A 12,716-nucleotide genomic window follows, 5' to 3' on the forward strand; every position below is an offset into this window, starting at 1 on the left:
ATTCAATCCAATTTAGGATCGTGACAAGGGAATTTAATGCATTCTGGAATTTCACTCTAAGCCACGAAAGTGGATAGAGTACTCTCTTGGATAACGGGTTTTCGGTTTGAGAGAGCCGAACCCGACCTTAGTCTTGGAATCCCTCACTTTAGAACAAGCATGATCTAGGTCCAATATTTCCTTTACGGCATCCTTGCATGATCGGTGAAACCCGATTCCCATAACCTTTCCCATTGATTATCTCCTCTTGAAATATTTGCTTGCTTTGATTTTATTTCTCTCATTTAATTTTCTGCAACTTTGAAAACCACAAAAACAATTCTCCAATTTTATTTTTACCATTTTCCTAGTTTTAGTCGATTCCTAGCTTAACCGCTTAAGTCCTTGTGTTCGACCCCGGTACTACGACATCCGTATACTTGCGGATTAGTTGTGTGTCGGGTATAAATTTAAAGCTCGTCACGCAAGTGATCACATTTATCGGGTGAAGACAAGGCACGCACGACCTCCATGGATGTCGACGGCTATCTTCGATCAGCTCGTTGCACATTGGGATTCAAATGAAACAACACAGAAGAGTCAGATATTCTCGAGCAACCGCCGATCCTGAGCGGTGATCGAACGCGCACTAGTGACCCACACTGCGAGAAGGAGATCATTTGCACGGATCACTCATGAGATAGTACGTATATAAAAATTTTAATTTTTTTAAATTTTTTTTTTCTAATTAAATTTTTTGGATTTAGATGCAGAAGGTGAAGAACCTTCTGCATTGCGATTGCGGCAGGAGACTCATCGTCGAGTTGACGGTACTTACATTAGCGACCGTGTTCAGGAAATCGAGGACGTGATTCAGGTGAAGATCACCGATCGTCTCTCCCAGTTAGAGGAGAGTTGTGGATCGACCCACCTTTCGCCAGCAGAAATCAACAGCCTTTATCTAGAGGTAAATTTATATTGATTTAATTATTTAATTGTATTATTTTAATTAATATATACGTTTTATTTGGTAGTTTGTCCAACCGGATATTAAAGATCGTATCTACGGCGTCGACGGATTGGCGACAGAGTTGGGTGACGGTTATCCAGATGCAACATCGATCGACTGCCACGTCACGCTCATTAAGGAGATTGAGGCGCTGAAGAAAAGGATCGAAGAGTTCGAGGACGATCGCAGAAAGATTGTGAGGCTCGAAGAAGCCGAGGCACGGATTCACTATTACAAGAGCAGCAGCATAACCCGTTTCTGTCTACACCCCAACCTGGAGTCAGACCTTCCACAACTCCCGACGAACAATGTACCGCATCAGACAATCCGGATAATTATTTTGTGTAATTTGTTTTTAACAAATATTTTTTATATAATAATTACCGTTTTTATGTTTTTTAATAAATACTTTTTATATAGTAATTATTTTTTTAATTTTGTTTTATTTTATTTTTAAAAAATAATTATTATTAATTATAAAATATTTTTTAATAAAAAATTTATTCAATGTTGCGACGGAATGCGACAGACATATCTGTAGTAATATTCCGACAGAAGAACGGTTGTCACGAAGTTCCGACAATTACGGTATCGAAGGATTACCGATAGATACATCTGTCGCTCCGTAATGACAAAGGATTTGCGACAGATTTTCCTATGCTTGTCGGCTCGCGACACACTATCGACACTTTAACTTTGTCGCAATTAGCGACAGTTACCTACATCGAATTGTGTCGCCATTTTGCGACAGATCGACATATCCCGAATAACGACGGACTGCCGACAAATACACATTTGTCGCAATTAGCGATAGCTACCTACAGATCTATATAGTCGCAACATTATGACAGATTTCTGACCACATGGAATTTGCGACAATGAATTAGCGATGAAAATACATATGTCATCATCTGTCGCAAAACTTTATTACCGACAGAATGTTGTTCTCGCGACAGATAATTCCGTCGCAAATTTAAATATTTCTTGTAGTGATGGGATGGGGTGACTCTGAACCAATGCGTTCTTGATGAAATGTTTCCTTTTGAGATGATTTGGATAGAACCGCTGGATGAAAGGACGAAGTCTCTTCCTTTGCATAATTTCATAGCAACCCCTAAATATTACAAGTAGGATACCCATAAGATCATTTTCTGCATTCCATTTTTTGACTTTCGTTGTTCTCGAATTCTCTTAAGCAAGCGGTGCTTCTTTAAATCGTTGTATCTTGGAGATGATTTTCATAAATCATAACCACTTAATAACATGATAATTTCATCTTGAGGAGATTGTGTATAATACAAATCTCAACTTAATCCCATATTGGAAAATTCTGTTTGAATTTTTTCGAAAACCAGAATCTCACATCTGAAATTTCTGATAGAAATTCTATCTGAATTTCAGAATCCCACATCGTCGGATTCAACATTCTCAAGAAAAAAATTCTGGTTATCTAAGACATGGATAGTGTTTCATGTGCTCCATTAGGTTATGTTTCTATACAAGAAATTTTACCGGCAAGCTCTGTTCCTACACAAGGAAGTGTTTCGGTAGGCTCTGTTTCTGTCCAAGTGGTGTCCGCGATAGGATATGTTCCCGCACAACAGTGTGGACTTAAGAGGTGGCAACAAAAAATAATTTTCTATCTAACAACCCTTAGTTTGGCTTGATTCCTCACTGAGGAACCACTTGTGTTTTCAAATGCAGAAACCAATACAAACAAAAAGAATGCATGGATTCATGAGTATTTTCGATGTAGAAACAAACTATGTGTTGAATGGATTGGATGATCTAATGTATAGTATATACAAATCATTCAAGAGAATGTCAAACTATAGAAGCAAAGTTTATATGAAGGCTTTTCTTATTGCTGTAGACGAAAGCAAAGCTTCTTTAAATACTATACAATCAGAAGAAAGAGATCCGAAGAAGAAGGAAACAGAAAAGATATGCAAATATACATGATAAGTACCGAATAACAACTAACAGATTCTAATACTCCCCCTCAAGATGGAGAATACAGGGAATGTATTCCCATCTTGGAAAGCAATCGAGAGAAAAGATCAACCGAAACCGGCTTCGTAAAAATGTCTGCTAGTTGATCCCGTGAAGAAATGTGCAACGGTTTGAGAAAACCGGATTTGATTCGCTCCCGCACAAAATGACAGTCGAGTTCTATGTGCTTCGTCTTTTCATGATATACCAGATTATTAGCGATGTGTACCGCAGATTGATTGTCGCAGAACAAAGAAATGGGTTCTGGATAGACAATCCGCAATTCACGAAGAAGAGCTGCAATCCAAACAATCTCACAAGTCGTTTGGGCCATTGCCCGGTATTCGGATTCAGCCGAGCTGCGGGAAATGGTCTGCTGCTTCTTCGACTTCCAGGAAATGAGAGAATCACCCAAGAAAATGCAGAAACCAATCACGGATCGACGAGAATCAGGGCAAGAAGCCCAGTCCGCATCTGTATAAGCATGGACACGAGGAACAGACGCAGAAGAATACAACAGACCTTGGCCAGGGGAGGTCTTCAAATAACGCAATACCCTGTAGGCCGCTTGTAAATGAGCAGTACGAGGTTGAGACATATATTGGCTCAGTTTCGTGACTGAGAAAGAGATGTCTGGACGAGTAATTGAAAGGTAAATGAGTTTACCTATCAAAGCTCGATAATGTGACGGATCAGGAAGGAGATCACCGGTTTCCAGACCAAGCTTCGAATTGTATTCCATGGGTGTACTCAATGGTTTACAACCCAGCATACCAAACTCTTCTAGAATCTCCAATGTATACTTTCTCTGACATACAGAAATTCCATTTCGAGACCGAGCAATTTCGAGGCCGAGAAAGAATTTCAAATCAACGAGATCCTTCAACTGAAACTGAGCATGCAAAGCAGCTTTGAGATCGTCGATCATGCTGTTGTCATTCCCAGTGATCAATAAATCGTCAACATACACGAGAATGGCCACAATGCTCGAACCACAAGTTTTAATAAACAGGGAATTATCAGACAAAGACTGTACAAATCCAGCTGTGAGTAGAACCTGCGAAAGTTTATGGTTTCATTGGCGAGATGCCTGCTTGAGACCATACAAAGAACGGTTCAATTTGGAGACTGAATTCGGCGGTAAACTCTCCCCGTGAAGTATGGAATAACCCGGTGGAAGTAGCATATATATCTCTTCAGATAAATCTCCTGACAAAAACACATTTGACACATCCATCTGATTCAAGACCCAATTATTCGCAGCAGCCAATGCGAGAAGAATCCAGACAGTGGTCATTTTAGCCACCGGACTGAATGTCTCAAGATAATCAACTCCTTCAAGTTGGGTATAACCTTTGGCGACCAAACGAGCTTTATGACGTTCGATTGAGCCATCCGGATTGAACTTCGTTTTAAATACCCACTTACACCCGATAGGACGTTTACCTGGAGGTAAAGTGCAGACGGACCATGTGTTTGTCCGAGAAAGTGCTTCCAATCCAAGTTTCATCGCAGCTTTCCAGGTATCGAACTTTGCAGCTTGCGTAAAAGAGGTAGGGTCAGATGATGATGAGATGGACAAAGCAAAGGATTTATAGGCTGGGTTCAGGTTATTGTAAGATAAAAAAGAGGTGAGTGGATAAGGCGTGTCAGAAGGTAGAGAAGGTGGGCAATCATGAGTCAACATGTAGCAATGGTAATCGGATAGGTAAGCAGGAGCTTTCGGCACTTTGTGGGGACGATCATTGTTCTCTAAAACAGGGACATAAGGAGGTTCTGTGGAAGAAGACGAAGAAAGAGAACTAGATGCAGAAGAAAATGAAGAAGAAGAAGAGTGAAGATCAGGGTAAATAGGTTCCTGATCGTATAAAAAATAAGGGGAAGGGGAACTGGAGAATAAATCCAGAGTAGAAGAAGACAAGGGTTCTGTTTTGAAAGGAAAAGATGTCTCGTGAAATATGACATTACGAGAGATAACTATCTGATTGGAATCCAAATCCAGAACCTTGAATCCTTTAGTGCCACTCGGATAACCGAGAAACATAGCGACTCTGGCTCTTGGAGAAAACTTATGTCTATTCTTCTGATGAGTCGAATAATAGCATAAGCAACCGAAGACTCGTAAATGGGAATAACGAGGTTTAGATTTTGTGAGAAGCTCAAATGGAGTGCGATTTTGCAGAAGCGGAGTAGGGGTCCGGTTTATAAGATAAACCACAGACAGAACGCAATCTCCACAAAAAAAATAAAGGCACATTCGATTGAAAAAGAAGAGCCCGAGCAACATTAAGGATATTGGTGTTTACGTTCAACAATCGCATTTTGTTGCGGCGTATAAGGGCAAGAAAGCTGATGGACAATCCCTTTTCGAAGAAAAAGATCCGTAAAGCCGAGTTCAGGGGCGTTATCTGTTCGAACAGATTTTATTGAAGTAGAGAATTGAGTTTCAACAAAAGAAATGAATTGAGGAAAACGAATAGAGACATCACTTTTATTGCGTAGTAGGTAGACCCAAGTCACTCTCGTACAATCATCGACGATGGTAAAAAAATACCGATGGCCGTCAATCGTAGGAGTGTGAAATGGCCCCCAAACATCTAGATGTAACAAATCAAAAGCATGCTCAGAAAGATGAGCTGAAACAGGAAAAGAGAGTGTTTTCTGTTTTGCCAAATGACAAACATCACAGAGAGACTTATTCGAAACAAAAGAAAAACGAAGTTGACAAGAATCAGCAAGTCCCTGAACGCGGATATTGGATGGATGTCCAAGACAATTGTGCCAAATATCAAAACTAGAGGAAGAGAGGGCAGTGCAGACGGGTGAAGAGGAGGAGGACTCTGAGCACTGCATCTCAAGAATGTAAAGATCCCGAACTTGATTACCCTTTCCAATCATCAAGTCCCGAAAACAGTCCTGGATGATATAGGAATCACAAGAGAAAATGACAGAGTAAGAGGTTTGTTTAGTCAAAGAACTAATACTCAAAAGATTAAATCGGAAAGTGGGAATGAAAAGAACAGAGTATATAGTAAGAAGTGGAGAGATGATCACAGTACCGAAATGTGAAACGGGGATCAATGATCCATCTGATAAAGTGACAGAAATAGGTGAAATGTCGAAAATTTCAGAGAACAATGATTCATCACAACAAACATGATTACTAGCTCCTGTGTCAAGTATCCAGATAGGCTTGGAAAAAAAAATCGGTGGGTAACGAAAGAATCGGATGTGGTAAGTGAAATATACCTGGTGAATTGGTGGGATATGCTGCAAAGTTCGATTCCATGAAAGAGCTGCTAAGATCTTTGAGTTGGTTGCTGAATTGAGATATCAGCGAACGAGTCTGCTCCAGTGTGGTCTGAGAAGAAGAAGGTGCACTAGATGTCTGAACAACAGAGTCAGCAGTAGTATCAATCATGTTGATACGAGGTTGCATTCTGTCAGAAGATTGCTGTCTGAACTGGGATGAATTACGACCATTCCAAGAACCCGAGGCAGAGGATTTATGACCTTGAGGATATCCGTAGATTTTATAACACCGATCCACAGTATGACCCAGCAAACCGCAATGGGAGCAAGTAGGTCGAGGCTTGTAAGAAGGAGGTTTATGCTGTTGAGATGGCGTCGTGTGCTTCGCACGAGGGTGATGAACATTTGCCTGAAAAATAACAGAGTCGGATGGATTAGGCTGGGTGAAGCGCTGATGTTCTTCTTGCGATATCAAGTTGTAAGTCCTGGTCAGGTCCGGCAATGGTTCCATCATGAGAATTTGGCGTCTCGCTGGCGTATATGAGTCATTCAGTCTCATAAAAAACTTGACAACATTTCTTCTGGCAAAAAAATCCTGCCAGCATTTGGATAATGCGCAAGAGCAGCCTCCACATGTACACAGTGGCAAGGGTTCATGGTTCTTGAGTTCCTCCCAGAGAGACGTGAGCTTGGTGAAATAGGCATTGAGATCTAATGATCCTTGATGCAAATTGTCGATCTGCTGCTGGATGTTGTAGACTTTGGAAACGTTCTTCTGTCGAAAACGATTTTCCAGATGTGACCAAGCTTCATGGGCGTTGTCGAGGTAAACAATGAGACTCGCAATGTCGGAGGAGACAGCATTATGTAACCACGTGCAGACAAGATCGTTCCACCGAGACCAAGGACCGAAATTGGCATGGCTCTCTGCAGGTTTCGAGATAGTACCTGTGACGAAGCCAAGTTTGTTCTTGGCATTAAGCGCTTTAATCATGGACCGAGACCAAACATTGTAATTGGCTTCACCAAGTAATTTTTCCGGAACAAGGGAAACACTAGAAGTGTCCGCAGCATGTAAAAACAGAGGATTTGAGTATGGATCCAAAGATGGAGTTGGGTGTGCAGCTGATGAAACTGCGTCGTCAGATTGGGTCGACATGACGAATGAGAAACGAAAAAAAATCAGAAAGTTGAAGAAAGAGAGCAGAAGAACAGAGGAACGATATCGAGGATGTGAATCTCTGATACCATGTCAAACTATAGAAGCAAAGTTTATATGAAGGCTTTTCTTATTGCTGTAGACGGAAGCAAAGCTTCTTTAAATACTATACAATCAGAAGAAAGAGATCCGAAGAAGAAGGAAACAGAAAAGATATGCAAATATACATGATAAGTACCGAATAACAACTAACAGATTCTAATAAAAAATTAAGGAATTCGGAGAGTTCTTAGAGAAGAAGTATAAAACAGAAGATGTTGGCACAAAGAAATTTTTCGTCAAAAAATTTTTAGATTTCAAAATGGTTGATGGCAAGTCGGTGATCAGTCAAATGCAAGAAACACAACTCATTTTTTATGAAATTATTTTTGAAAGAACGAAGTTGAGTGAATCTTTCTAAATGACTGCTATCATTTAGAAAATTTAAACTATTCATCCTTTAAAAAATTTAAATTTACCTTTTTTCCCTAGTAGTTCATATATCAAATCCCATTTTTTGGCTTAATCTAGCTAAATATTTTAATGAATTGAATTGTATTATTTTTTCATAGGAATATTCAAATGAATCGAAATATATAATTTCTAATCTTGCATCAACATCATTATCTTGACATAATTTTAAAAATATCCAAATAAAAAATCCATGAAATCGAAATCCAAAAAGAAAAGACTGAATTTAAAAGTTTGAAATGAAGGTGAATAGTAAAATGTTTATTCGAAATGATAATTTTATTTGTGTTGTGGTTTTTTTCTCAAACTCTTGTCATTTTGATATTTAGCTAACTCTTGTGGATCTTCTTGTGCATCATATTACAATTATTAATAATAAAATAAAATGTTTCAGATATAATTAACAATACAATTTTAAAATAAATATTTAATTTATTTAATTTTAATTACGTTTGAGATATTTATTTCTTTTGCTTTTCTATCTTTGGATTCTGAAACATTGTCAAATATGCGTGACAAAGTGAACAAATGATGTTTGTGTGAAATTATACGGTGTCACTTTAATTTGGAAAATCAATTGTTTTCCAATAATAAATGTAAAACCTTTTAGTATCTTTCCACTTTTTCCCTCACCATCTAAATAAGTAATATATTTTAAAATAATGTATAAAACGTTAAATATATAAATATTGTAGTCATATTCATCATGAAAAATAGTTAACAAAAGTAAAATAATGAAACATAAAATGTTGAAGAAATTTGAAATGAGTGAATAATGTATATTAGTTTCTATTGTTTTCGAAGCGCGGATGTTAAATAGTTTAGTCATTTCTCCATCGAAGATAGTGAAGAAATTAATATTAAACAACCAGCTCGACTCGAAAAGTTTGGAAAATAAAATTAGTAGACAACTAAAATTCGTTAACCATTGATATAAAATAATGATGTTATAATTTTTTAAAAAAAAAACTATAGAAGTATCTCATCGCTCCAACACCGTCACTGTTGTGACAATAGTTACAAACCAATGATGTTAATATTCTAACTTGATGTTGATGTTCTCACTAGTTTTCTAGAACATTTACCACAACCAATATATAAGTCCAACCATGTTTAGTCAAAACATCATTAATTATAACTTTATATAAAAACACTGACTTTCTATAATTGTGTAAGAAGATGTGTTATTGAAATATGTTGCATAAGAATCATTTATAGTATTCTAATTCTGTTTAGCTATATCTTACCTAGAATTTTGATATCGTGATGAAATTATTAAAAAATAAAATACAGAAATTAAAAAGAAAGAAAAGAAGAGAAAAATAGAATAAGAACAATTATATTGCTACATCTATTTTTCTTATTGTTTTACAATGAAACTATATCTCATATTTATAACAAATCCTATTAGAATAAATAAAGAAAGAAATTACAATAAAAGATCAGACATAAACTATAATATGTTAAGAAATAATTGATATTATTTGATTTGTATCTCTAATTGATATCAATCATATCAAACATTTAGAATATCTGTAAGTCAATTATAATATTTCTAAATCCATATTTATTTCTTTATTATTTTAACATTTCCCTCAAAATTGACTTTGTTAGAATGTAAAAACCAATTTTGTTGAGAAAAATATGACATAAAAAATCCATAGACATTTTCATTGTCTTTGGAAAAAAATCCATAAACACCAAACACAGACCCAGAATTATCTTGAATGGGGGTATTAATGATGAATATTTCATTTTCATGGAGGCATTATTTAAATTTGTATTAAAATGATAAGTAATGTTTAATTTTTTTAAATGATAATAGAAGTAATTTTAATTTTTTTGGGATAAGAGTGGGGGCCAGTGACCCCACTTGATAATAAGTGGGTCCGATCATAATCAAATATCATTATTTTAGAGAGCATTATCCACTTTCAAATCACTTCATTTGACTTTGAAGTCATAACTTTAACTCTTTTTGTCATAACATCTCGTTTGGTCTTAGAGGTTTTTAGTTTGACATCTTTTTGTCATAACATATCATTTGATTGTAGATTTTTACTCTCTTTTTGAATGATTTGGAGATATGATGAAAATCCAAAATACTAAGAAGAGATTATAAAATAAAAAACAAAGAAAAGAAAGATTGATCATGATGCTCTAATATCATATTGAAAATTAAAATACGGAAGCAAAAGAAAAAAACATAAAATCGTTTATTACTACATTTCTTCTTCGTCTTGTCTCTTTACAATGAAAATAATTCATATATTTATAGGAAACAATAACAAAATAATTAAAGAAAAAAATTTATAAAAAATAATATATGATATAAATATATCAATGAAGAGATAATTGACACAATTATCATTATTTGTTAATTAATTTTATGTCTTTATTTTCTCTCGATCATCTTCATAATCACTTGCAATCAATTCTAATCTTTTTAAATGTATGTTTGTTTTCTCATTTCAACATTGCCCCTCAAGATTGACTTGGAGATAATGTAAAAAGCCAATCTTGGAGAGAATACCTAAAATAATTCAAAAACACGATGACTAATTCATCGTTAATAGAATGATCCATAGATATCAATCTGGTTCTTGAGAGTTTTGATCCATCATCAGATCAGTCGCTTGATCATTGAGTTCTACCTTTATCTAACTTTTCTCATAGCACCTCACTTGATCTCGAGAATTTTTCTAGCTTTGACTCTATTTGTCATAGCACCTCATAGATTCTCGACTTTACTTCACTTTAAATCACTTGGATATATGAATATTAGGAACTCAAAAACGAAGAGAATAGAAAGATAAAGAAAAAAAAACATGTAGATCAAATCGTAATATTGCGTTGATACCATATTGAAAAATAAAATGCGGAAATTAAAAAGAAAAAAAAAAGAAAAATAGAACAAGAACAATTTTATTGCTACATCTTTTTTTCTTATTGTTTTACAATGAAACTTTATCTCATATTTATAACAAATCTTATTAGAATAAATAAGAAAAAAAATTATAATAAAAGATCTACAAACTAATAAGTTACAAAATAATTGATACAATTGATTTATTTTATTTGTATCTCTAATTGATATCAACCATATCTAACATTTAAAATATCTTCAAATTAGTTATAATGTTTCCAAATCCATATTTATTTCTTTATTATTTCAACAGAAATCACACAATTCTTATACATAAATGGTTTCAATCTTCATTATTGTATGAATAAGTCTCTCAATCTTTAATGTTTCATTGGTATTATCTCTAAACCTACGTTAAAGTTTGAAATATATTTTCAAAATATATTGATTGAATAAAACTTGAAAAACATAATTTATGAGATAAAGGTATTGATAAAATATTTTGCTTGCATCGGGCTCATCATAAAAAAAAACTCTTGACATTGATATTGTATTGAAATATAACTTTCCTACAAAAAATAACACATAGATTCTATACGAACAATTGTAGATAACCATTCAATAAGAGAATGACATATATTTAGGGATGGACATGAATCGGATATCCGCGATTTTTGATATATCCTTATCTGTATCTGATCCGTATAAATATTCGATTTTGTTATCCGTATCCGATTCATAATGTTCGGATATCCGTAACTTCGGATATCCATAAAAATCACGGATATTTGCGGATATCTGTATCCGACCTAAAGTGTTATAAAAATTTGAATTAAAATTAAATAACAAACTCAAATACAAATAAAATGTATAATCTATTTAATATAAACGATATTTACAATTTAAAATTCATAATTTAAGCATTGCAAATCAACTCAAATACAAATACAATCATAATTTATCACATATAAATATATTCAAAATTCTAAATTCAAAACATTAAACATAATAAATCTTAATATTCAAAAGATTAAACATTATAAACCTCAATATATATAAAATATTTCTTAAATCTCCCTAAAAAAATGTAAATATTAAATATTTTAAATCTATATACCAAATTATTCTTATATTTAATAATATTATTACAAAATACGGAACAGATCGGATCGGATTTGTCGGATAATTCATATTTAATATCCGTATCTGATCTGTATCTGACAAATATCTTCAAATAAATATCTGTATCCGATCTTAAACTTCGGATATCAAAATTTTTGCTTCGGATACGAATCGAATAACGGATCGGTTCAGTTTTTCGGATATTTTGTCTGTGACACCCGTAACCCGTCTCCCGCTCACGAGTTGTGCCACATGGACGCCCAAATATATAATAAAATAGCGGGAATTTAAAAACATTTTATTTTATTACACACGCAGCGCAAAAACCAGTATTTGTTTACAAACCCACGTACAGTAGTATACACACCAACATAAGGACGGTAACTGTAATAAAATACAAAGTCAGGTCACCGCCCGTACAAGCCAACATAAGTCCAAAGAAAGAAAAGTACATGACCCAGATAGCTCCTCACGCGTCACCAGTCCCCTCGTCCTGATGCTGCCAATACTGCTCCGTGCCTGAAACGTTGCATAACAACGTCCATAAGCTACGTGCTTAGTGAGTACTTCGGGTTAGACCCGAAGATCATACTCAAATTGCAAATGGCCAAACACAATCAATAGTATGCACACGGTACATATAGGTGTATACATATATATACACACTCCATGCCATCAAACATCGTTCACTCAATCGCACAATTAATTCACTTTTCACACACACTCAGTCCGCATGATGTATCATCGGACATAACCGTCAAATCATCTCTATGTGCATCGCACACATAGGATACCGCAAGGATCTGGTCTCACCAGTCCAGGACATA

The sequence above is a fragment of the Tarenaya hassleriana genome, unplaced genomic scaffold, assembly GCF_000463585.1.
Source record: "Tarenaya hassleriana unplaced genomic scaffold, ASM46358v1 Cleome92, whole genome shotgun sequence".
NCBI lineage: Eukaryota > Viridiplantae > Streptophyta > Magnoliopsida > Brassicales > Cleomaceae > Tarenaya > Tarenaya hassleriana.